At 39.9% G+C, this 25,854-nt stretch overlaps 1 long non-coding RNA gene across 2 annotated transcripts; it reads right to left on the bottom strand.

Moving 5' to 3' along the window:
• Positions 1-302: 302 nt before the first annotated feature.
• LOC128849567 (uncharacterized) lies at positions 303-25,854 on the bottom strand. 2 transcript variants are annotated; one of them, XR_008447437.1, is made up of 4 exons: positions 25,771-25,854; positions 25,213-25,340; positions 23,040-23,191; positions 303-1,320 (listed from the first exon to the last, which is right to left on the bottom strand). It is a non-coding gene; the product is annotated as an uncharacterized LOC128849567 (long non-coding RNA). The 2 variants fall into 2 exon arrangements; XR_008447438.1 differs by lacking the exon at positions 23,040-23,191.

Here is a 25,854-nt window from a genome sequence, read left to right on the forward strand (position 1 = left end):
CTAGATATGGTTTTACAAGTCACGAGGGGAATCCTGCAATTCTTCCTCAAGCAACAGAAAAGAGCAGAGTCTGTGTGTGCACAGAGAAAATAACTCATCCCAAAGCATGAAAGTAGCAAATAAAATAAGGAAATAAAAAAAAAAAAAAATGAAGCTGCCCAAATGAGCAAAATAGAATGAGTTACACACTGGGGCAACCACACCCACGTACTCCTGGCATGAAAGCAAAGTAGTTAACTGCTCTGTTACAGGGACATGCCAGATGCAGAGCGAGCGTTGCTCACTTTAGTTGTCAGGAGAGCTGCTTCTCAACTACCAAACATCTGAAGTATGGAAGGTTTTTACAAATATCAGAATCAACACTTAATATTAGACCAGAATTATAAAATAATTATATAGCTTGGTTACCTAAAATGGAACCAGTAGAAACATAGGAGAACTGGTTTTATGTGCTTCTTGCAGCATACAGCTCCTATTAGCAACATACCTTTGTTAGAATTAACTGATGTTTCCAAGTGGCCTGCATTGTGGTAACAAGCCACACGGTAAGCTTATATTTGCTCTACCCTGTCACGTGCGTGTTCTTTTGCCAGCAGATATCATGTGAGAACCCAGAACTAATCTCAAACATCTCTAGATTGTTGTGCTTTTGGACAGAGGGTGAATGAACTCTTCAATAATGGGGATTACATCCCCTGTTCCTTGGATCCAGAGAAATCATCTCCCACCCAAGGGTGTGCAGCCTTGTGTCATGTGGAAAGAAGCCATCGGAACAGCAAGAATATAAACCAGCGTAAGGACAGGAAAAGAAAGCTTAAGCAGAATGTATTCCTCCAAACTGAAATCTGGCCAGCTCCCAGAAGTTAATATTTCCACCCATGAAAAAATTAACTGCCATGGGATCCAGAACAACAGTAATCAATTGCTGCCTTACTCTTGTATCCCAATCAGAAGGATAGTCCTTTATACAGTGATGCATACCTGGATAGTGGGGCATAAGTTCAATATTGACAGAGGGAAGCTTGCAACCTACTGAATCACCACCTCAGTCACCCTGTAGCTGAACCACATATTAGAGAGCTGGAAGTGTGTGCTGCCGTGCTGGAAACTATCGGCGACGATGCTACACAGAGTTCTGAGGCAGAGGAACTTCACAGGTTGCAGGTTTTCTATCTTGCGGTTCCTTGGCACAGGAAACATGAAGTGTACAAAACAGGCTATAAAATCTGCTTTTAGTATAAACCATGGAGTTTGACGTGCATGAGGCTTGAGAAAATAGTTTCCATTTTCTGTAACAGTGATAGTGTATACAACTTCTACCTGCAAATGTAAAATACAAACTTGGATTATGTAAACATCCGCCTGCAAGTGTCTCACAGCTGCAAAACCCCTGAAGGAACTGAAGGAAGAAACATGGCAATGGTTAGCGCTACATTTGAACCACTGGAAAAATAATGACTGATCCTTATTAAAAACTTAAACTACTTGAGAGTTTTTTTCCAGACCATTGAAAATGTTAAAGTGGTGGTGAGCCTTGAGCTCATGTCAGTTTGCTTTCTGTTGCTGCTGCTGCTTTCATAACTGTTGTATGAATCTGACCATTGTTACTTGAATATTTGCTGCAGATGTTTGCAGAACAAGTTTTAGTTAACCTGCACCCATTAACCTGGTGCATGCTCACAGACTTTCCTCAGGAACACCAGGGGAAGCACAGAGTAATAGGCAGGATAAAATGCATCCGGGGTTTACTTTTTCTTTTACATATGTAAAATAGTCGTACAATCTTGTTTGGAATCCTAGTTTCAGTGTTGCAGATTTCAATATCCATTTACTGCCTCATCTCTTTGTCATCAACTGCACATGAATTTCATCCATTCCAATTTACAGTGATAAAAGCAGTCACCCCACAGGCTTCTACAGGGTTGCCTCTATCTAACCTCAGGAGTTCTCTGTCTTCTGTAAACTCAGTGAAAAATGTGCTCTGCCCAAGGCAGGGCAGCATGCAGAGGGCATTCTTGTCATGGTGAAGCTCCTATTTTGGCTAATGGGCTTGATCCTTGCTACTCCAGCAACACTTAGGCAACAGCCCATTTGAGGCTGAGGGCTGTAGGTATTAAGGGAGGGAATGTGTGGCAAGGAAGGGGCAGCATGTCTCTTTGGGAAGGGTGGCAGGTTGCAGCCACCGGGGACCAGAGGTGTCCAAGGGAGCCTAACTCATGGACAGGCCCCTGGCTTAGCTTTTGTGAACTCCTTAGACAGGCAGGCTTTTATTTGCATGAAAATAGACTTTAGGAAGCCATTAAAATGTAACAAAAAAGTGTTTAATGCCCTAGCATGTACCAAGCTTATATCAACCGCCTTATTAGACCCTTCTTTTCTCTTTTTTTTATTTCTCCTCCCCTCCCTTGGCATGGCTCTGCTGCACAAACAGCCCATATGGAAAACAGCGCAGCCTGGAAACACCTAGCTCTCTCCGTCCTCTTTTGCTTTTGGCTTTTGCAGCTGCTGTTTTCTCAGTGTTGTCTTGGGGCAGTTTCCTGTTGCCATAGCTGATAGCCTGCCAGCGCCTGCCTGGGCCTTTCAAGTGTCAACACTGCGAAGTTTGCTGCGATGGCCAAATGCTTGTTAATGAGATATAGCAGCTGGGTAGGGGTGAACCACTGAGATGTATAAAGGCGCGCCGCTGGTGCAGGAAGCGATGCCTTTTGAATCTTTTCAGCGCTCTGAAAGCATTCAAATCAAAGAGGGTATGTTGTATTCATTAATAAACCGAAGTTCCCATGCAACTGTGTTAAAGCCAGTAGTTTAACTTTGCAATGGACAGGTGAATTTTTCAACAGTGTTTTACACCGGAAGACAAAGGGCAAGAAAACAAGAGTTTATGTACTGCCAAAGGCATTACTTCCCTATCTAGCAGCCAGACAGAATTGTTAAACTGTGCTAGGTATTTGCCATTTCCTGACAATAAAAGCTTCTTTTTTCCTTTCTTTTTTATGCTTCAAAGCTCACAACAGCCTGCTTGATCTCCGTCTCTCTCACTTTTTTTAGACCTGTTTCTTAATTTTTTTGCAAACCGTGATTAAAAGCTAGAATGAAAAAAAAAAAAAGACAACTTGTTAAAAATAAAAGCCAAAGAGCCTATAGACAGGATTAATGACCAAAGCTGCTTTCATTCAACTAGAGCAGTCCATGTGATCTGTAGTCTGCATCTGTTTTGCTATAGCAGAACACAGGAGTGCCCAACAGCTGGGCAAAACAGGCAGAAAGCGAAGACAAAAGAAACTAGCATACAGTGCAAAGTTTTTAAGGCAATGTGAATCAAAGAGCATCTTAAAGATTTTTCCAGCATTTATTTTTAATTGATTGGGATTTTCTTCCTTTCCTGCTTTCTCTCTTTTCTTTTTTCTTTTCTTTTCTTTTCTTTTCTTTTCTTTTCTTTTCTTTTCTTTTCTTTTCTTTTCTTTTCTTTAGGAGAGGGGCAGCTGGGGAAAAGATTGAATGCTAGGAAAACATGTTTAAAACTGAAACAACCACAGTAATAATAGTTGACAAAATTGCTTTGGAAAAGTTAAACAAAAGAAGTGTTAGAAACAGGAAAGGGCCATATGGCTCAACACGCCTGCCATTTTCTGGTTTATCTTAATTGTTTCCCTCACTTCTCCACAAATGAATACAAGTGTCTCAGACTCATTTATATGCTTTCATTTCCCTTTCACAGTAACTTGTTCCAAGGTAATTTAAGCCAAGCCACTTAAGTGATATTTAGCTATTTGACTGTTTAGAGAACAGTAGTTTAGCTATATTCATCAGCCCACTGCAGCTACTGTACTTGTTTTCAGAATTTAGTTACGCCAATAAGCTACTTACTAAATGGCCCTCTTTGGGGTAAACTAAGTCACGGGGGCCCTGACCCAGAAGCCACTAAGGTCAAGAGGAGTCATGTCATTCACTGTAACAGATTTTAGTTCAGTAATATTCATGAAAACTAAAATTCAACGTCAGTGAAATATAAAATTTTGGTGTGGGTTTTTTTTGGATTTTTTCCCCCCTAGAAATGCAAGTATTTAGTTTAGATTTTCTGTGAAATGTTTCATTTTGAGATAATCATATATCACATTATTGTAACTGAAATGACAGATGAAACCTGAATTCTTTGTAATGCTTCCAAAAGAGATGTTTTTACCCAGGTTTGTCTCTGGTAGGGGAGAGAAAAAAAGAGACTTACTGAGACTTAAAGGATATTTTTATAGGTGAAAAGTTCTTCCAAATAGAAGATTTCAAGTCAGGTTCAACAGAACCGCCCTGCTCTATGCTGTGATAATTTTGGTCCTGATTGTAGCTTTTGGGATCCCTACCTGGTCACACAGATGTGACTGCAGAACATATGGAAAGAGACTGAAGGAAAGTGCATTTAGATGTCTGGGGATGGCCATGATGTAAAAACAACACTAAGTCAGGAAGTAAAGAGTCAAAACAAAACACTTCCCATTAACAATAACATCAAGTGAAACCATGGCAAGCTGTTAAGCCTTTAAATAAACATACCATGACAAGCTGAAGCATAAGCTTCAAACAGCTTGTTAGAACACAGTCCTCTACCATGACAGAAGTTAAGATGTTCTGCATGCACAAAGCTTGTGCCAAGGCACAAGCTGCATCTTGGCTATTCCAGCTACTCAGAGTAAGTACCAGATTATGCAGGAAACACTAATAACGGAGGAAGACAGCGCATTTCTCATCTTCAGGCTCTTTTCAGACTCAGAAAATGCTGACTCGTAGAATACTCTCAGAAAACTCTTTTTGGGGCACAAGCCAGTAAATTCGCTCATTCTTACAAAAGATAATGAATGATTAATAAATGAGTCAATTCAGTGAATGTCTGGCCTGTGCTCCTCCCCATATGGCCTCAAGATGATAACTGAAGCAATAGGGACACAGAAAGAAGGGACAGACATCTGTTGAGCAAGAGTAGAGATAATTTTAAATGAGCATTTTCTGTAGGTTCACTCATTTAATGAAGGAAAATGAAAAAATTTTCATATCAGTGACTTCATTGAGTGCTTTAAAAAAGGCAGGAATATAAGTACACACTTCCTCCTTCCATCACAGTAACACCACAGACTGGGAAGCACTGGGATTTCTAGGATGCTTGGACTAGAATTCCTGCCTTCAGCAGGAGACTGAAGTGAAAGGAGTTGGAAGAGAAACCAAAGTATTCTCAGACCTGTCCAGTTTTTTGCTGCATTTCTAGTAGTGTTTTTGATGTTCAGAATACTATCAAATCTGTAACTCATAGTTTCCCTGAAAAGCAGGGAAAAGATTAATAGAGTTAATTGTTGACATTGACATAGACAATTAATTTGTCTGTTGCAAAGACAGGGAAAATGTAAACTCCTCTCAGAGATGATCCCATTAAAAAGGAGAAAACATTTTTAAGATTTTCTGAAAAGAAGATCTCAAAAGATGGCTAATGTCCTTTGGAATCGTTCATATTTGCTGTACAATTTAATTGATCGTATATATAAAAACACCACAATGAGGGGGCAGGGGGTGAGGGCAAGCAGCTTTTCTAGATTCCAAGAGCACTTCTTAGTATAGTAGAACACTGTGCTTTCTGTTGGGCTCATGACATGTCTGTTCCTCAGCCTAGGCTTAATTCTCAAGCTTAATTTTGTCATAAAATCTCCAGATCTTGGGGTTTGCCATATGAAATATAATCTGCATTTGTACTTCTGAGTATACACGGCTTATACTGTAGTATCAGCATATGGTTTGTACTCCAAATACATTGTCCTTTACTTCAGATGTGTGAGATTTTCTAAATTGCAGACAGACAGACTGTGATTGGTTCCTTCCTTGCTTATGTTAGCCCTGACTTTTTTCTCAGCTTACCCTTTCTAAACTTATCTTTACAGGTTGCTTCTGACGTCTGCTCCTCAGCTCTTTGGTTTATTGGATGTTTCCCCTGATTTAAGATACATAACAAGATCACTGTTAAATGCCTGCTCCTGAGCATGAGGAGGCAATCTTCTCTAGATTTTTCCTCGGCATCTGAACAAAAAAGCCACACATTCACTGTCTTTCACCTTTCACTCCAGAACAATAGTTATATGTGCATGTTTGTTATGTCCCTTTTTCAGGAGAAGACAAACAAAGGCCTTAAGGATCTCAAACTCTCCTATCTTCCTAAAAAAGACAATTTCCCTACAGTTTCCTTCAGCTTGTTTTCCATCAAGCCTACAGCCTTCGTCTTCACTTAAGGAATTACAGACTATTAAAGCCTGTTTCTAAAAGAGGTGTTTGGGCCATTTCCTCAGATGAAAAGTACAACTTGTTTTACACCCCCTTCTCAGAAAAAGCCTGCAATAAGCTGTGTGGATTACAGAGAGGAATGCTGGAGGGGATCCCAACAGTATGTTAGATCTCCCAACCTGACAGGTTCAACAGAAACCTCTGAAGTTTCCTATCCCCATGCAGTGACCCGTAGCTAATCTGCATGACAATATATTGTGCAATTGCAGGAAGCAACTGCACTATCATTCAGGAACAGGAAGCTTGGGAACTGTTTACAGCCACCTCTATGGTGATGAAACCTGTCATTACTTTGTGCACTGTTTCTTCTGAAACATGGATGCCATTGCAAAGCCTTATCACTCAGCTTTATAGGGAAGATCTGCTGAAGGAAAAGAATAATATGGGAAGAGCAAAAAGGAGATTGGGCTTGGTTGATTGCTGTCACGATTACATTACACAGGTTGAAAGACAGTATTGGCAATTGCTTATTGTGCATGAGGAGACAGAATTGTTTGCCATCAGTTAGGCTTCAGTTAAGTTTACTATTCCTTATCTCTTGTTTAAGGTAGCACTTCAAAGGAGTACTTGCTTCTTGTCCTTTGACTCAAGTGGGCACAGCAATGGGATGCCATGTGGGAGATGCAGATTTGAGAGCATTCATGTGCTCCCAACTCTCAGCCTAACAAGAGGCAGGTAATTCTGCCAATTATTTTCCCTGCTAATTTACATTAACTCGTTCATTCGTGCACATAACTTTCAAAATGCAAAATTCATGCTGAATATGACTAGCAAGCAAAGAAACACATGACAGGCCCCCGTCAACTTCTTTTTTGACACATTTATAGCTAAACGGGGATTTTAGGGTGCATATTCACATTCCATAAGAATGAAAACAAAGGAAAGACTGTTTGGAACAGAAACCTATGAGCTCCCAGGACAAGGGCTTAAAATCAAACACAGCTCAATAGGTAAGGATGTTCAAAGAAAAGAATCTGCCCATAGCTCAAATATATGGGAGCTGACGTGCTTTCAGAAACTTCCACAATCAGGCCGGTTCTTTCTATGAACTAACCTTTCAAATTTAGTTCTAAAAATTCTGAAGTATTCTTTTAATGAGTATCTCAAACAGACAACCATCAGGTCACCAAATGCAATAAACATAAAGGAGATGTCGTATTGACCAAATGTAGATAGACAATACCACCTTCAGATTTAGGAATTAGTCTGTGCACAGTAGAGAGTATTGTCAACTCAGAGATGACACAGTAGTGGTTATACTTATATCATCTTGTCTAGGAGAGAGATTGATTTAGCTGGAACCAAAGTATGCAATGGAAACTGAATATACAGTTTTAAAAGGATACTAATAACTATTGCTAGAACTGTTTGAGTCGTAGATTCTTTGTTCACTAACCAGGCTCTTTCTTATCACCCTAATCCCGTAGAATCAGATTTGTCAAATTTGATAGGAACGCACAAAGTGCTTCAATAGCTGAAATGCAGGAGAGGTATTAGTTCAATTTTTTACTGAGCTGTATCACTCTGCTGAGATTAGAGTTTGAAGTCTACAATTTTAGCCACAGAGAACTAGTATATTTTTATTTGATGTAATGATGAAATTAATATTTGTTTTATAGGAGCAACCCAACACCCAGGTTGTGGGGTATTATGTTGTGTTGTGGTCTACAGAGCCAGACAGTAAGAGATAACTTTTTCCTCATTGAAGAATGTATAAAAATTTAAACGTTTTGAGCAGAAAACAAGAAACAAACAATGTGACCAACCGTTGGTCAGAGACAGGTACAGACACCATAGCTGGGCCTCATCTGTCCAAATTTCAAAAGCTATAAAGTATACACTATGTTTGATGGACTTTTTCTAGACTCTTTTTTTTAACGAACAGAGAGCAACAGGCGCTTCAAGGTAGACCTTATTTAATCAAAAATGACCATATAAGATAGGTCAGATGGACCAACAGACATCTGTTTTTCTCTTTTTGTTAAGAAGGCAATACAAACCGGTAGATCAGATGTGAAGTCGGTACTGCCGAAGCCCGCAGCTGGGTGTGATGAGCCCCATGTTGTGGGTCAGGGAGCAGTGAGAATGGTCTGCACTTGAGAAGGAAGGCAGCCTGGGAGCCACAGGTCACAGCAATGCAGGCAGGGCAGCAGCTTGCCTAACAAGGGACCCAGCCCCACAGCACGAATGCAACTTAGGTCAGGAGAGAGCGATTAGCATCAACTGAGAGCCTGTTAATCACTGCAGTCCATAAAGGTGCAAGGCCAAGCAACAAAGTCAAGTCAGTGGATCAGGATCAAGGCCCAAATCAGGGAGATAAAGAGACCAGGCACAGGCATATCTCCAGTACAGCTCAGACAGAGACCAAGGATGAGAGTCAGAACTGAAAAGCAGGTCCTAAGTAAAGAAGTAGACCCACTGAGGTGTGTCATGGCTGGACACTGAAATCATCTCTATGCTACTCCTGACCCCAGGCAACTAAACTCTCCAGAGAGTGGATGCCCTGTTCCTAAACACTTGTTCCAGTGCTCTCTGTATCAGACCACAGCATAACTGCAAATCTGGATTTGCAAAACTATCCTTGTATTAATAATCCAGCAAAAACGCTTTGGGAGCCTATGGCCTTCACTTACAAGGTGTTTGGAGCAATTTGCCTCAGATGCAGCCAAGCTAAGCCACATATTTTGAGGTTAGTCCACAGAGCACCTTGTAGTATAGTGCCTGTATGGGGAAAATGGATGTATGTGGCTAAATCGCAGTGAAGCTTAAACTAGGCAAGTTTCAGTACTTCTGGCATGTGCCAAAGTGAGCTCAGTACCACCTGAGCATACATACTTCTAGATAGTTTGATTATTCACATCTGTGTTCAAAGTCTTGTGAAAGCTGGCATACTATGGCAGTGACACTGCTTTTGATGTCCAAACTACCTTTGACAATTGTACACTTGCAATACATAATGGAAACATCTTGTATGGGTGACCTTATAGTAGGTTTGTTTTTTAATGGGTAGAATACTGTTACTTTGAAGGAACACTATTGCAATCTTAAGGACTCTTGTGGAAGAGGGTACTACTCATTCTAAGAAAAGGTATCTGATCTGGCCCTAAATGGGTAACTCTTCAAAAAGCAAGAGAGCTCTCCTATTTAATCAAACACTTTTTTTTCAGAGAAGAGGAGGAACTGAAGGAGCAGAAGAGAAGGGGAGTGAGTATATGCCTAAGAACATGTTCTAGTGGTTTCAGTCCTCAGTTTAAGTCAATGTCCTTGAAAATACCATTGGCATCCAGTCACTCAATTTTAAATACACATCTTTTAGCTGCCTGTACAACTCATGGGTTGGATATTTTTTTTTCTGGTTACAAAGAAAAAGAAGGAGAGAGAAAACATCTTTCAAAAGAATAGTGTACGTGTTTTAATCACTTACACTTTCCATTGTTCAAGATTACACTTTTTTTAAATGAGTGTTTCACTTTCAAGTACATGAGAGTATTTGAAATATTTCAAGGGTATTTCTTTTAGCTTCTAACAACTAGACATTGCTGCCACCACTGGACTATTATTTAAAAGGAACATGAACCTCAGAAGTCATGTTGCTTCACTGATAGACACAGAGTCGGCTGTACATTAAGTAACGGAATGCTTATATGACCACAATTACTTGAAGAAATTAATTAAGAAAACTCAAGAAACCTTAAGCCAAACTTTCCAACCATCCTCTTAGCTGCAACAGAGCTAATAGAAGTACATTAGTCTTAAACCAGTAAGACATATTCTCTTTTTTGGGGACTATAATTATTAAAGAAATGTGATAATTGTTAACTTCTTGCTTGTAAAAAAAAAAGTAGAAGACAAATTCCTTTACCTGCATGTTTTGTTATTTAGCAAGACATTAAACCCAAGGTAGCCACAGCTGCAGTGGGTGCACAGGTTTGCTTAAACCAAAGCAGACTTCAATGAGACTCACTACATTGTAAACTGCTGCCCACGTGAATTTGTGAGCCATCTGGCCCTGCTCTCTCAAACATAATGGCTCTGATATACCACAGGAAAATCACACATTTTAAAAGATAGTACAGCACAGCAGGTCATTACTATTTTCCAAAAATACTTCTAAATATTTTCTTACATATTACATAGAGAAATGTCCTACCCTTATTATTACTATTACAACTGCTACAAAAATATTTCAAAAAAAAAGGCTACCTCACTTGTAAGTCAAGTATTTCAAATCAAATCTCTGGCCAGGCTTTCATATTGGGATGAAATTCTGTGTGCAGGTGGTTCTCATTGACTTCAATATGATCCCAAAGAATGCAGCAGAGGACTGAATTCGGCCTCTACCAGCCAATATAGTCTTTACACTGTAATGGAAAGTGATACTGTACCTCTTTATTTTATGAGTCTGCTTATTATCAGTCTTGGAGAAAGAAAAGATGGTTAAATTTAGATTTCCACAGAATGTTTTGATTTCAGTAAAAGAATTCAGTGACCACCAGTTTGGAACATCCTTCTAGTGTCATAAGTAAGCAGTAAGCAGATTTAAAAAAGCTGTGCACGTACACTTAATTGATTAAAGCAGAGAACAAACAGAATGTCAGTCTTCCAGGTTTAGATGAGGATCAGGTGGTTTCAAGCTGAAAAGAAACAGGAGCTCTTGTTTTGTTTTAAACTAAATTCTGGGAACTGCCATGGTTCGAGACATTCCGCTATGCTATAAAATGCAGGAGGAAATAATCACAAAAAAGACACTTGTTACACCATTTTTCTCTCTCATTCATTCTGTTGATATGTGAAATTGCCCATATTTTCCATCTTTGAACATATTTTCTCAAAAACCACATTCTTATTTAGCATTAGCTAAATGTTAACTAGAGCAATGTTAACTTTGTACCATGGCACGTGTATAGACATTGGGTGGCTTCGAGAGGAAAATCTCTCCATAGCCTCAAAAGTAATTTCTAATTATTTAAATCCCACAGAAAACAGAAGTAAATAAATAAATAAATAAATAAATTTATATGGGAAAGCAGTGCACTAGAAATGTAAGAATGATTGGCAGTGCCATCAGCAACTTGTAGCTCTAGGAGGATTAGCACTAGCAGCTAAAGATTCCTCTCTGATTCCTGTCTGAACATTTGGCAGCTTATGCTGCTGCCTGGCTGAACCTCACACTTCTGCCCTGTAGGGTTAGAAAATTCCAGCTTGCTCACACCTCTTACTTCACAGGCTTAAGCAGATGGAAAATTAATATTCCTCTGTGTTTGGCCTTCTGATCACTCTCTTTGGCTAATATGGAATTAATCTGCCAAGTTTGGCTCAGAAAATGCACTGAACAAGGAGCCTAGGCACTGAGGAGATTATGATGTTCTCCTATAACACAGCCAGGAATGCTGCATCATAAGGTGGCCAAGTAAATTATTTTTAATAAATAATTTATTTTCAGAGGTGGATGGAGGGAAACCAATATCAACTGGAAGAGGTTGTTCAATGTGAATCAGATTTGGTGAATTTGGGTTGGCACAGAAAAAGAGGAAAGCATTCAAAAATTACAGATTGGCTCATCTAAGTCTTTCTGAAACAAACTGATAAAGAGAGACTACATTTATGAAGGAGATTTGGAACAATTCACAAATCAGAGAAGGCATACATATAGCTGCTTAGTATAATATTATCCAATACAGAAAGCAAACATTCAAATCTTCCCTTTGCCTCATTCATTGTGTGACCTTAAAACATGTCCTTCAGTGTTTCAGAGCGTATAATCAACCTAGCAAACATTCTGCTTTGCATGACAAACGGGAGCCACCAAGGCTGGAGCAGAAGATTGACCTTTGTCTCCCAACTATCCACACTATAAACCTCTACTCTTTTTCTTCAACCAATCCACATTCAATTCAAGTGCACAATTTTCAGAAGGACAGAAAAATAAGACCTCTCTCAAGGACCCTATTATTTAGTCATTAGGATTCAGTTCTCTAGTAGAAAGTCCTAACCCAGATCCTAGACCTGATGAGCTAGGTGCAAGGTGATTTGAATGCATGTGTCCCTCCCTAACTGCCAGACAATATATTTATCACTAGAACTGGATCTAATGGGGAGTAAAATATTCTCTGATCATTGGATTTTTTTTCCAGTTTGATTGAACGACAGCTGAGCTTCTGCAGGAGTGATGGAGATTTCCAACATTCAGTCATTGCTCACGCAATTGCATTCACTTGCATTGAGCTCTGGGCTGTTGCACAAAAGGTGGGTACCTCCGTGGGCTGTGCTTCTGAACGAAAGAGGATGAGGCTACTCTGCACTCTGTGGCTCCCAAAGCCAAAGCATAGTAGGACTGGCTTTCAACAAAGGTTGTTCTCCAGCTGCTTTCCTATTTTGCTTTCCTCTTTTCCTTTAATGAATGGAATCAAAATATATGTCTTGCTATCTTACTAAGTTAGAAAGTGAGAATAGTGAAATGAGTCCTAATTAAAATGATCGGCTTTGAAAAGTGTTTTTAGCTTTGGACTACACTATTATACCTCGTAAGGAGCTAAATAATTTAATCTCTGAAAAATAAAGTTTATGATAAAGTAGGCTATATATAGCAGAGTTCTATATTTGAATGAGAAACAATGTCTCTGTACTGTGACAGGGAATATCTTTGGCTGATATGTTCTGGTTTGTGTAAAGTAAATCTGAGATCTCAGTGTGCATATTTTAGGCTATCAAATTCCCTCTTTTGTTAACATTAATGTCATTATCAGGTTCCTTATGCATTTGACATAGGTGCATTTAAAAATGAAAGTTGCATCTTAATGTTCCTGTGTGTGGAAAAAGTAGAGAAAGAATTATTTCTTCCCCTCATATATTTGTTATATGATAATTCCTCTTTCTGTCTTCTGTCTGCTTGAACTGCCAAACTGTCTGATATTTCATGTATTTTCCATTCTTCACTTTTAAGAAAAAAATCTCGGCTGTTCAAAGTTACGTTGTCCACTCCTCAGTCTTGATACAACTAGCTGAAATGCTAAATAGAATATTTTTAGATCATGGCCAATTCAGCAGTTGCAGGTTTTTATTTTTATAGGTTCTCTGAATCTACATTTCGTTACTGAGATCAGCATTTTACATAGATGAATGGACATGCATATTTCAGTGCAAATTCAGATGAAATCAGGTATAAAATCTGGAAATGTAACCTTTCTGATCTGAGATTGAAGCATGGAAGCAGAAAACACAGGCTGTAATGCACATTGAGAGCACCTGCTCCCTGTAGCCATGGGGGCTCCATTGCAATAATATCTCTCTGCCATGACACAAGGCAGAACTCCAAGATATTTGTTTACAGAGGGGAAAATGAAGCAGACACAAACTCTTATAAGTACTGAGCGCTTGGTACCTGAATACCTTTGAGGATTTTGAGCAAAAGTAAGATTCAAGAAATGAATTCTGGAGATATTAGAACCAGCTTCGTGACCAGCACCCACTGAAATCAAAAGCGTATGAATGCATGAAATAAGCTCTACAAAATTTCAAAAGGCCTAATGCTAATCCTTCACTGAGCACACAACTCTCCTCCTTGGTGGTAAGTTCCCTGTGGGTGAGATGTACCCAGTGCAGGGATGTGCTGAGCCTCCTGCCTGGGGAAGTATTGTCATGCGGGCCTTCAGGGGCTTGTTCCAGCAGCTCTACGCTCCCCACCCAAGGACTGTGCAGACCCATAGAGGTACCAATGATACAGACATTGTTGCTCATGACCTTTCCCTTGACAGAAAATAGGTGATTTAACCCAATAAAACAATTAACTGCATTTTCTAACTGCTTTGCTTTCTTCAAAGAATAGAGAGCCAATAGAGAAACTATTCTCCCAGTCTGAGGCATTATGTTATTACTGTCCCCACCACCAAAAATTATATATATTTTTTTAATGTAAGATACTTGCAAAGATTTGAGTTGGAGCACAGTTAAAGAAGCGCTGAAAGAAGAAGAGATGAGACTTACTTCTGACAGAGATGATACTGAAAAACTGGGCCTGTGCTAACAACTTAGCTTATTTCAGCTGCTGAAATCTTTGAATGCATTTTCAGTGACAATATTATAGAACACTAGAAATGTCTATAGATTTGTACAATACAGAGCTTTATAGAAAGATCACATGCACTACCATCAGATGCTCAAAATTAATCCACACCTTAGTTCCGAAGGGTTTTTTTTCAGTCTATGACTGTGTGTTAGGAAGGAAAATACAGAATAAACACTAAGGAGATTAATTTCTACTTATTACTAAGCATAATCAGGATTCTTGCAAGCCTTAGACTAAAATTTAATGTGCTGCTCAGTTTTGCTAGTCTTCCAGTGATCCTTTGTTGAATGGAAATAAAATTTCAACAAGAAATCAAAACTGTTAGTAAAAAGGCTAAAAGTAGACTGCATTTTCTTTAGGCTACAGCATATCTTGATGTACTTTTTTAACATTTTAATATCAAGGATTCTAAAATTTTATTTGTAAAAGGCAATCGTTCTTGCATTGTAAGTGGAAAACTGGTAAACGTTTATGTATTATCAGACATTTTTGCTTATAGATTGAAGAGGAACTTTATGGTCTATTTGCTGGTCTTTCTGAGAATAAATGACAGAATCTCATCTCCATAGCTGCATCAGAAAAAAACCCTAATCTGTCCATTAGAATGAATATTTGGAATCAAGTCTGGGAAGTCCAGTAAACTAATAAAATATTTAAGTACCAGAAATAACTAGCCTATGTACTGAATCATCTGTTTACCTTTTTTCACCTTCTGTGATTAAATACTGCCTCATCAGCTGACTATTGCCAGCTTGATATCAGGAAGATCAGCTCTCACTTCCCTCAGGTGTATATGTAAAACGTATTCAGATTTTTAATCACGCTATATGCATACAGATATACCCATAAATAGTTCAGTGAACAGTGGTATGTACTAGCTTTGTTTCCTCATGTGTTCCACTCCACATGTCCCTCCACTGTCCCCTGAGATGCCTCCCACATCCCCTGGCTCTTTGGTCAGGAAAGCAGCAGTGTGTGATGTCCTGCAGCCAACACTGTGCAAACGGGTCACCTGCAATCCCTTCAGATACTACAGAGCTGGATTATAATGTTTTTTATAAACATTAGCAGCCCTTATTTGGGTCTCTCTTGCCTCTGTAGCCATCATTTTCCACAAAATGTGTAGGAAGTTAGGGTTTCTGGGACCTCCCGCTTGTTAGTTTTGGTCGTCACATAGCAACTAGTTCCAAAATTATTACAGAGGAGGAATAAGCAAGACATATGGACAGACTCTTCACCGTGCAATGCCCTAAGCCTCATTTCTCTCAGAAACCAAGCTAAACTCATGCACATATGTGTATATATTTAAGTTAGGGAAAATACTAAGGGATTTATCTCAATTTAAATATACTGATTATAAAAACAGCTGAAGAAAGTTCAAACAGAAAAGCAGGGGATTTTGCCTGACACTTTTTTAACCATCTCACACTTTAAACAAGGCAGTCGTGTCATTTCTCATTTCAGTTACATCAAAGTGTAACATGTGCAAAGCATGGATTCAGGCAGTTCATGATCCTAATTAAAGCTAACAGTAGCTTTGTGCTATTGTGTCCCACTAGTGCATACTTTCCAGTTTTACCATCTGTCTTCAAAGTATGGCTGCACCAGGTAGAAAACAACTTGTGAAGTCCAAAGTGTGTTTTGGAACACTACCAAATGATGCAAAACAATAAACCCATGAAAACGGTAATGCCATTAAAAAATCATTTCCATGTACCTCGTCTTCCAAGGAGTTAAAGGTAGTAACAAATCCTAAGAAGGATTTTGCTCTTAGACAACTCTGGAAAAATAACCTTAGATTTTTATAGAAACTGTAAAACAGTGCGATGAACTTTTTTTTTTTAATATGTTCTTGGACCAACTCTCGCATTGCTGAAACAAAAAATCTTTTAAAAGCAAATAAAAGTGTTTGTATGGGTACTGCAGGAAAGCCTTAGTCCACAGCCTTTTCTTCAGGGGAAGACATATACACTAGTAATGGCTACATTCGCAGAACAGTATTTGGATTTCCCTAAAATATACTCTAAAGTGTGGAAGAAAACCCCAAAGCTGCAGAATACCTGCTAGTCAGCAAGCCTCCCTTCCTATTTCTTGCACTGAAGTGTCTCAGTGTTATGTAACAGGAGAAGGGAATGTTCCTCTCTTTTGGCAAAGGACATTGAGCCCAGCAATTTGTCTTGATGGGACTGAGCAGAGCGCATGAAACCAATGAGTTATTATGGCTTGCGGTTTCAGGAACTGGTTTAAAGATAGCCTCCAAATTATCAAAATTTACATAAAGAAAGACATCTGACTCTGGTCATGAAATACTTCTACCAAGTTTGGAAAGCAAAACTCAAGCAATGAATGGTCTATGTCATAAATCAATTTTTTGGCTGCATGAACAGGCCAGCGAAGAAAGAACATTGAATAAGCAAAGGTTTTAATATTCTGACAATTATAAACAGTCCTTTGTTTTTCTTTTTCTCTTATATGCACATGGGTGTGGGCTGGGGAAGTCATATATTCATAAAACATCTGGTGTTCAGCTTGTTGTTATAATCAATCAGTCTTTTTATTTTATTTTTCCAATGCCGAGGGAAGAAAAAAAGACTCAGACCACTTAATTAAAGAACTAAAGCCACCTTCTTCTGGATACAAAGGCAGCAGGATCTGGCTCACAGTCTATTATTGACAAGATTTGCCTTAGAGAAGTCCTTATGTCTGGAAAGAGCAGTTTCTTAGTTTTTAGTATTTTATGGTAAAATCTGTCGAACTGATGGTAGATAATCTCTAGATCAATTGTCACAGGACACAGAATGTCATTGCTGACTCACTCTTTTTAGGCATTTACAGTCATTACATCTGTTTTGGAAGGACAACACATAGTGGGAAAATTATACTTTCACTTTTATCCCCTACATTTACAAACCTAGTAATGACACAAGCATACATAGTAACATAAACATAAACATACGTAGTAGCATATTAAGCATGCATAGCTGTAACACTTCTACAGAACTGCAACACTTCCTATTTCTCATCATTCACAATAAGACATCACAGCTTCCCCAGATGATTTATAAGCTGCTAGCACTAAGTTTGCGGCCTCATTCAGCAGCTAAAGTCACTCCATTTGGCAGCGATGGGATCTCTTTGTACCTCTGAGAAAGAAGAGCCACATTTGCAAAAGCAGTTTTCATCATACCGTCCCTGCAGATTACAATGAGGTTATTGGCTGCTGCATCTTTAAAAATTTGGCTCTCTTTCTCAAAATTTAGTTACTGGCACTGATTTTTATCTGCACTTCTACCTATATTCTATTATTCTTCATGCTGAGAGGGGACACACAACTACTTCATCTTCAGATCTTTGGAGTCCAAGAAATAAATAAATACTAAGAATAAAATCAGCTATCAGTCACAACTCCCTCAACAGAGTACATATGTCTTGTGTATGCACGTGTTTATGCTTCCTCGTTAATCTAACTACATGCTAATCACTAATATACTCTCTCGGTTTGTCTACTTGAGACACTGTTACTGAAGCCATAGTTTCTGTCTTCCCACACTACATGCTACCATTACATAGGTGGTGGGAAAAGACGCCAGAGGTGTGCCTTCTCAAAAAAATAATAGAACAGCAGCACAGACAAATAAAACAGAGAAGAGTACACAACAGCAGAAGCAAAGATCAAATATTATGTACATGCTGCAGTGCACTGGTACAAAACAACTGAGGTTAGTATTTGGCTCCAAATTTAAGCAGTTAGAAGTCCAGTTCAGCTGCCTAACATGTCTGTGTCACTTAAGACAGCCTAGGATATCCAAACTACCCACATGCATCTGACAGATAGGCATAGGACCTACCTACAGGTGACCTGAACCGCTCTGAGGCACCAGGAGGAACCTGGTGGGAGACATTTGGGCATCTCACTTGAAACCTGAAACCTGCACTTAGATAACTGAATCCTGCTCTAGCTCTGCTTCTCTGCAGACACAAGGAGAAGCTTAGTTCTCTAGTTTACTTGCAGATATTTTTATGTATATTATACCCAAAATTCAAGTCTGAATCTGAGAGTGAATCCCAGCCTATCAGTGTGATTTTAGTGCTCTCTGGACTTCACTGACCAATTTTGGTGGTTTGGAGATGGTCTTTGAAAGTGACTGAGCTGCAAAGCACAGTCAAGACATAAATTATAGATGCACGAGGTGACTTGCAAACATTTTTGCATTTGTGTAAATAGGATGTAGCAGGCATTTTCACGTTAAATAAAACTTTAAAATGCCAAAATGTTTCCGAGTTCTTTCATCTCTCTTTCAAAGTTTTCTTTTCCCCCCAAGGTTTGTCTCTTATAAACATATTAAAACACCACAAGCAAAGGAATAAGATAACCCACTGATGAAATAACTAGCCACATAAGCATCCTCACTCTGCAGGAAACCTTGTTATGACTTTGCCTTGCCTACACATTAATGAAAAAATCTTGTGTTTTGTAAATAAGCTCTGCAAAGTCTGGCGGAAAAGTGCTTTCCTCCTTGTTTCATCAATAAAGGTACTATGTGACTTTTAAAAAATTCCACTGCACTAGGAAAACTTCTGTTTCCTTTTATGTCCAGATTTAGCAAGTTTTTCAAAGCCCTTCTTATTAAGAAAAGTTGTGGCTGGAAACATGGATAAGTAGCTACAACGATTCCAGAAGCTATAAATATTCAGGTTATGATATGCAAAAAATTATCCTCTCTGAGGTGGGCTTTATTGTCTCCTAGGGCCCACCTGCAGCTAGGTGAGGGCCTCCCAAAGTGAAGTGGATGGCCCTAAATGATCATAGGTGGTTTTTCAAAAATAAACACAAAATTAGTTTCACACCTACTTAGACAGTTTAGAATTTTAATGTGCAAAGTCTGCCAGGGCTTTGCAGTGAAATAAGGCCATGCATTCAAGCTCCCTAAAGCCAATCAGAAAGCCAGGCTGAGTACTACCCATTTTGCAATTAGGAATCACTGCTCAGTTCTAGAGCATATTATTAATGAACAAACTGTTACTTTGATCATGTTTGAACATTTACAAGCTCACAAAAACTATGTTTTAAAAGGAACTGCTCTAGCCTCCAAAAAACGAGAAGTGTTGAGATCTGTTTCATGTCACTCTCTGCAGGCACTGTAGTACATAGCAGGCTTTTCCAAATTTTTCTGAACATGACCCCCCCTCCTTTCCTCTGAGACGCTCTCTCTAGGCATATTTTGATACATTTAAAGTTTTGTTTGTGACTTCTTGACATCTGATAGTGCTGGCATAGGTAAAATCTTTATATCTGGGGTTTCCAGACATAATTCATCTTGGTCCTACCTCCTCCAGGATGCTCTGTCTGGCCACCTACCTTCAGCTAACACCTCCTAACAAGGGGCAGCAGACAGGCAGCCCAAGAACTGCCCCTTGTATTGCATGTGCAGCCCATCCAGCACGTGTGTTGTATTTATTCCACATCTGCCAGACAGCTCTTCTGTGCATTACTGATTTGGAAAAGCTCTAGGTATGACTGATCTTTACTCAAACCAGTTGCTAGTTTCAGAGGAGAGGTGGATAAAGGTATGTCTCACTGTTTTATATCAGCATTTCTTCATGTCATTCAACACTGGGAAGTGCTTGCTTTTACTGGAGTTGCAATATTCTGAGGGATTTAACTCTGCCGCCTCTACTCCACCTTCAAAGGAGTGTGATGAGGCAGACTGTGCGGTTTTCCTGTACTGCCTGTAGACCCTAAGTAGGGATCAGCCTCCACTGTGCCTGGCACTGTTTGGATTTCTATGAAAGAACATTTATTCATGCTGAAAAATCCTTGCCAATTAACACTGCATTGTTTCAGTTTTTTTTACATTTGCTTATAATGACTTGTAAGTCCCAAAAGATATGTTTATCATAGCATGATAATTATGTCTTTTTTTATGAGTGTATTTTGTATTAATGGTTTTCAGTCCCATGAATTTTCTGCCCAGCACTACATACAAGCAATACCACATTATGAATGCCCTCGTAATCAGATTCATTAAAGGACTATGGAGCCCTAAGTGCACCTACAGTTAAATCCAGACCCTCTGTTAGGCTTAACCTTGTTACTTGGTGCAGGACAGGTGTCTCAGGAGGACTCCACCACGTCCAGCACATTATTCATACAGGGAAATAATTTAGGAAATAATAGTTATTTTTACACTGCCAGATATCTTGGCACCCACTCGTATACTCCCAATTACCTAATATCCCTAATCTAATTCATAAGCACTAATTAGCTATCCAGCTTTCTTTTGAAACAAAGCAACTGGTTCTCTGTGACACTGGACTTGTGAGCCGTCCCAGGGAGACACAACTCAGAGATAACTCCTGCCAGCCAGCATAGCTGCCCACGGCTGCTTCCTTGGTGCCACCACCGGTACAGCCCTGGCTACAGCAACAGAGCTAATTTTGCATCAGCTGGAATAAATGCATTTTGCTGTTTAAACACAAACACTGAGGACGAAAGTGTCCCTGAAACATTTCCTCTCTTTGTCCCTTATCTGATGCCAGCTACTTGGAGTCCATGAGCCAGAATTATTTCCAGATTTTTCTTTTTGAAGTTGATGATGATGATGATGACAATAACATCACTTTTATATAATAGCCTACATGCAGGTTTAGCGTGACTAATTTAAGCACCTACCTCTAGGACACACGTGCCTGCACCTAACATATATCATCATAAGTGAGCATTATAGTCCTGATTAATGATGAAACATAATTCCCTCTACTCTCAGTGAAGTGGTATATAGAATCATAGAATCACTAGGCTGGAAAGGACCCACTGGGTCATCGAGTCCAACCATTCCTAACACTCCCTAAACCATGCCCCTCAGCACCTCATCCACCCTCCCTTAAACACCTCCAGGGAAGGTGGCTCAACCACCTCCCTGGGCAGCCTGTTCCAGTGCCAAATGACCCTTTCCGTGAAAAATTTTTTCCTGATGTCCAGCCCGAACCTCCCCTGACGGAGCATGAGGCCATTCCCCCTTGTCCATATGTGTATATGAAGAGCTCCAGAAGAAAAAACAAGAGCCCTAAGCATATATTTCTCGCTATACAAGACTGAACAAAAACCTCATGTAAATGCTGTGTGACTCCATCCCAGCTGAAATCCAGATCACCTTCCCTTCTGAGAAGAGGATCCACATTCAGCAAGATGGGCATTTTTTCACAGCAATGTAATTGTTAGAACATGTGCAACATCGAGACTCTACATGTGACCAGACATTTGTGAAACCATCATCTAATTCATCATAACAACTCACCTACAGAAAGAGAGTTTAAATGGCGCTAGTTTAAACTGTCCATTTTAGCTCGCCTGTTATTATAATAATAACTGGCAATCAAACTATTATAATTTCTGTAGGGGGTAAACCAGCATTAGCGCTGGAAAGGAAATGTAAAATTACTTCAGAAGCTATGATTTTAATTGCAGTCAATGGAATGGGGAAGAGGACAGAATAGGAAATATAAATACAAAAGGAGTATAAATAGCATTCTCTCCTAGGACATTACTATTTATCTTACCCTGGCTATAAGTTTGCTTTATTTTCTTAACTTCCTGCTTTGGAAAGCAGCCACTAAGTGAAAAGAAACTGTGGGTTTGTAATGTAAGGATGACTTTTTTTTTTAATTTCTAAAACTCAAGAACCCAAAGCAATGATTAATCTAAAAAGCAGGTTGGAGAAAGATTTAGCTGATTCCAAATTCTTTTTCAAAGAAAAACAAAAAAGAAGGAATACTTTTCCAAACAAAAAGAATTCAAAATAATAGTGAATATTATGAACAGTTCCCCTTTCTCATATGTTCATTTCTGGCCTGATCTTGCAATTTTCACTTTCATCAGCAGTGTTGTCACTGAGGTAAATAATACTGAAACTACTCTACTCATGAAGTGCTACTTATTTTTAGTAAGGGTATCATAATTCCCTAAATAGCTATATAGGAAAAGAAGAAAAGAAAAAACATATTCTGAAATCAATTCCTTAAAGAAAATATGTAAACCTGTGATTAATGAATAAGTGTGTGATACAGTTACCTAAACATATGGCCCTGTTGTGACTGTAGGCAACGCAGGATAGCTCAGTGGGTGCCTGGTTTCTATGCCAGAAGCAAATCCCCTGTAGGCTCTGAGCTGTGTTTCCCAGCACTAAGTAGGTATGTTTGGTACCTTAGGGCTTCTCAAATGGCTCCAAATGCCTTTGTTTGGGAAACTGGACCTCTTACACAGAGTCATCATTCCACATCCTTATTTTTAAAAAGACTTCCTAACTTCTTCCTTGAAACTCAGTACTTTATTTGTACCTCGGGCCCGTTCAACACACAGTAATCTAATGTTGCAATAGCACAGGCTATAGCTGTGTTTCTGCTGCTAAATCAAAAGTAATTTGGCACTGGTTGGCTTGGGCCCTCATGACAAGGTTTTTCTTGGAGATAGCTAGTCGAACAGTCCAAAACAGAGCCAAATAGCTATCTGTTGACCCAGCTGGATGATCACAGGTCTTGCACACGAACTCACTCCTCTTCCCTTTAGCAATGTATGCATGCATGCGCACACAAACACAGACCCCTTTGTATTTATGCACACACACACATGCATTCTCATACCTAAGACCCAAAGACTCCAAACCTTGCATGAAACTTCATGAAGACCTCCTCCGGTGCTGGCATCTGATATCACCATAATGACATGCTGGACTGCCATGATAGTGAGATACTAGAAGCTGCTTTATCAATGGAGCACAAAACTCATATTGTCATGTAGGAAAGGAAGCTTCTTCTCTGAAACAACAACAGAGGAACATTCCAGTTTAGAGTAGGCATTAGCAGCCTCTAGGAAAGAGAAAGGAGGAAATATCTTCTTGTCTCATTTACCTCCACAACCAGTGGAAAAGGAGAAGCCTGCTGAAGGGATGTCTAGTCCAGCCAGCCGTAGTTTAGGATGTACTGAACATGTGTCTGAAGGTGCCTGCCTTTCTCCACTGATCATATGGGTCCCCTGATTAGTAACTGTAGACTAGAGACATGACTTCTGGATGAATAAAATAGGTGAGAGTGTTCCGATACCTGATTGTAGATTTGCATATTGACAAAATTGCCTGCAATGATCAGATGAGAGAGAAGAGAGCAAATCTTTCTACAGATCTGAGTCTTTGTGAAGCTGTACTGGGTGCAGGTACCCAGGCATTGTCAGCAGGCACTGCAGGAACAGCCTCTGAGGGGTGGCCCTGGCTGCATGCTGGACACAGTCTGTTCCAACCAGCTCCAGCAGACCCACTGCAGGGCACAGCTGAGCCAAGGTGGTAGCACCTCAGGAAAAATGTGTTTAAGAAACAGCAAAAAAACCCTCACAGGACAGAGAGTGGAAAAAGGATCAAAAAGACCAAGAAACAACAGAGGGAACACCAAGGTCAGAGGAGGGGAGGAGGTGCTCCAAGTGCCACAGCAGAGATTCCCCTACAGCCCCTGGAGGAGATCACAGTGGAGCAAGTATTTCCCCGTACTACACCAGAGCAGGCTTCTGAAAGCAACTACAGCCCATGGGAAGGTTGCATGCTGGAGGAAGGGAAAAGTGTGAGGAGGAAAAAGTGGCAGAGAAGAGCTGTTATGTACTGACCCCAAGCTCTGTGCCCCATCCCCCTGCGCCACTCTTAGGGAAGGAGGTTGAAGAGCTGGGAAGTTGAGCTGGGAAGAAGGGAAGGAAGGGGAAGGTGTATTAGTTTTAGTCTTTGTTTCTCACTATCCTACTCTATTTTAAATGGCAATAAATTAAACTAATTTTCTCCATATGGAGTCTGTTTTGCCCATATCAGTAATTGTTGAGTGATGTCCCTGTCCTTATCGCAGCCCATCCTATTTTCTTCCCCCTGTGTTGTTGAGGAGAGAGAGAGAGCGCATGACTGGGGGTGTGGCAGCCAGCCAAGGTCAGCCCACCACCAGAGGTTAAGGTGTTCATACCCACCATAAAACATAACTAATTCATCGTCTTTCAAATTCCCTCTGATCTACCAGAAGAAGACAAATGTAAAAGGCATTGCAAGAATATAAATCGAATCAGCATGCACTGTGCTAGTCACAAAGTGAAGAGATACAGAGCCAGGAGGTGGAGCAATTAAGAGTTGCACCAGCCTGGGCCAAAACACTGTCCCAAACCATTGAGTACTTCTTGGTTAAAATTGCAAATTTTCTGTGATTTTAGGAAGAGAACATCATAACCTACTTTCCTCAAAATGCTGGAGCTGATTCTAATTTTCATTAGGCCCGTTCACTATTGCAAGATAAATACAAGTGCCATAAATAAAACTGTATTGGCATAAACATAATTTCTGTACTTGGCATTTGACTCAGGTAAACAACCATGCATTGCCAGCAAGCCTTAAGGTTGGAGTCTCATCATTTCACACTGTCAGTGCAGTCTTCTACAGTCAGACAATCTAAATGTGAGGCTGACCTGACCTTTGGAGTTGTCTGCTTTTCATGATGAGTACATGACTAGTTTCATACAGCACCACTCCTCACTTGTGGATCCTTGGCACTAAGAATGGGAAGATAGGTTCAGATTTCAAATACAGCATCCACTTAGAGATGTACAGATATGGGGTCTTGCAGGTCCCACGTCCCTGCCTCACCACTACCCTGCACTGTAGGAGAGCAGGCTGATTCTCAAGCTGTTGACATCAATGTTGGTGACCCACAACACACAAGTTGACAGAGGGATTTTGTCTGTGGGAGATAAAGAAGCTCCTGCCCTCTTTTCCCAGCTCCCACTGAATTCACAGGGCAGCAGGAGACAAGACTTTTACCTTGTTCAGAAGAAAGGGAGCAGCTGCAGGAAAACAGACACAGATATCATCTTCACAGCTTCTCAGCAACCATGGCATAGGGTTCTCCAGGGTTTCCAGCCAGTTCTCTCAATGATGCTATTTTGAAGCTGCGGATGTTAACACAGAAGTCATTTACAAGGTGACACCTCCAAAGTCAGCTTTCAAATATCACGAGTTGCTGAAATTACAGAATGCACAAACACTAACAACTTTAATCCCACACAGCTTTCTCCTAGAAAACCCACAAACAGTCTATAAAGACTAATGAAGATGCAATATAATGTTTAAGAGTTTGGTTGCTTGTCATAATTGGAACTCCTACACACTGGCAGAATCCATGTGAACATGCCTGGGATTGCCATTAAATTCAGTGTGTGTGAGTGAGGAACCTGTTGAAAGTACAGGGAGGTCCTGTCCTGCATCCAACTGCAGGACTGGGGACATGAACAAAACCTTACATTTATTTGCAAAGGAAATCTCTTTCTTGCACTGAAAAACACATACACAAAGTTAAAGCAGTGCATTTATGATTTTTACCTTGTTGTGTAACTCCAGCTTGTGAGTTAGCTTCTTCTGCAGAGTTTGCAGACTCCTTCAATGGCAGTGCTGTTCCCAGTGAAG

This window comes from Cuculus canorus, chromosome 1, assembly GCF_017976375.1.
Source record: "Cuculus canorus isolate bCucCan1 chromosome 1, bCucCan1.pri, whole genome shotgun sequence".
NCBI lineage: Eukaryota > Metazoa > Chordata > Aves > Cuculiformes > Cuculidae > Cuculus > Cuculus canorus.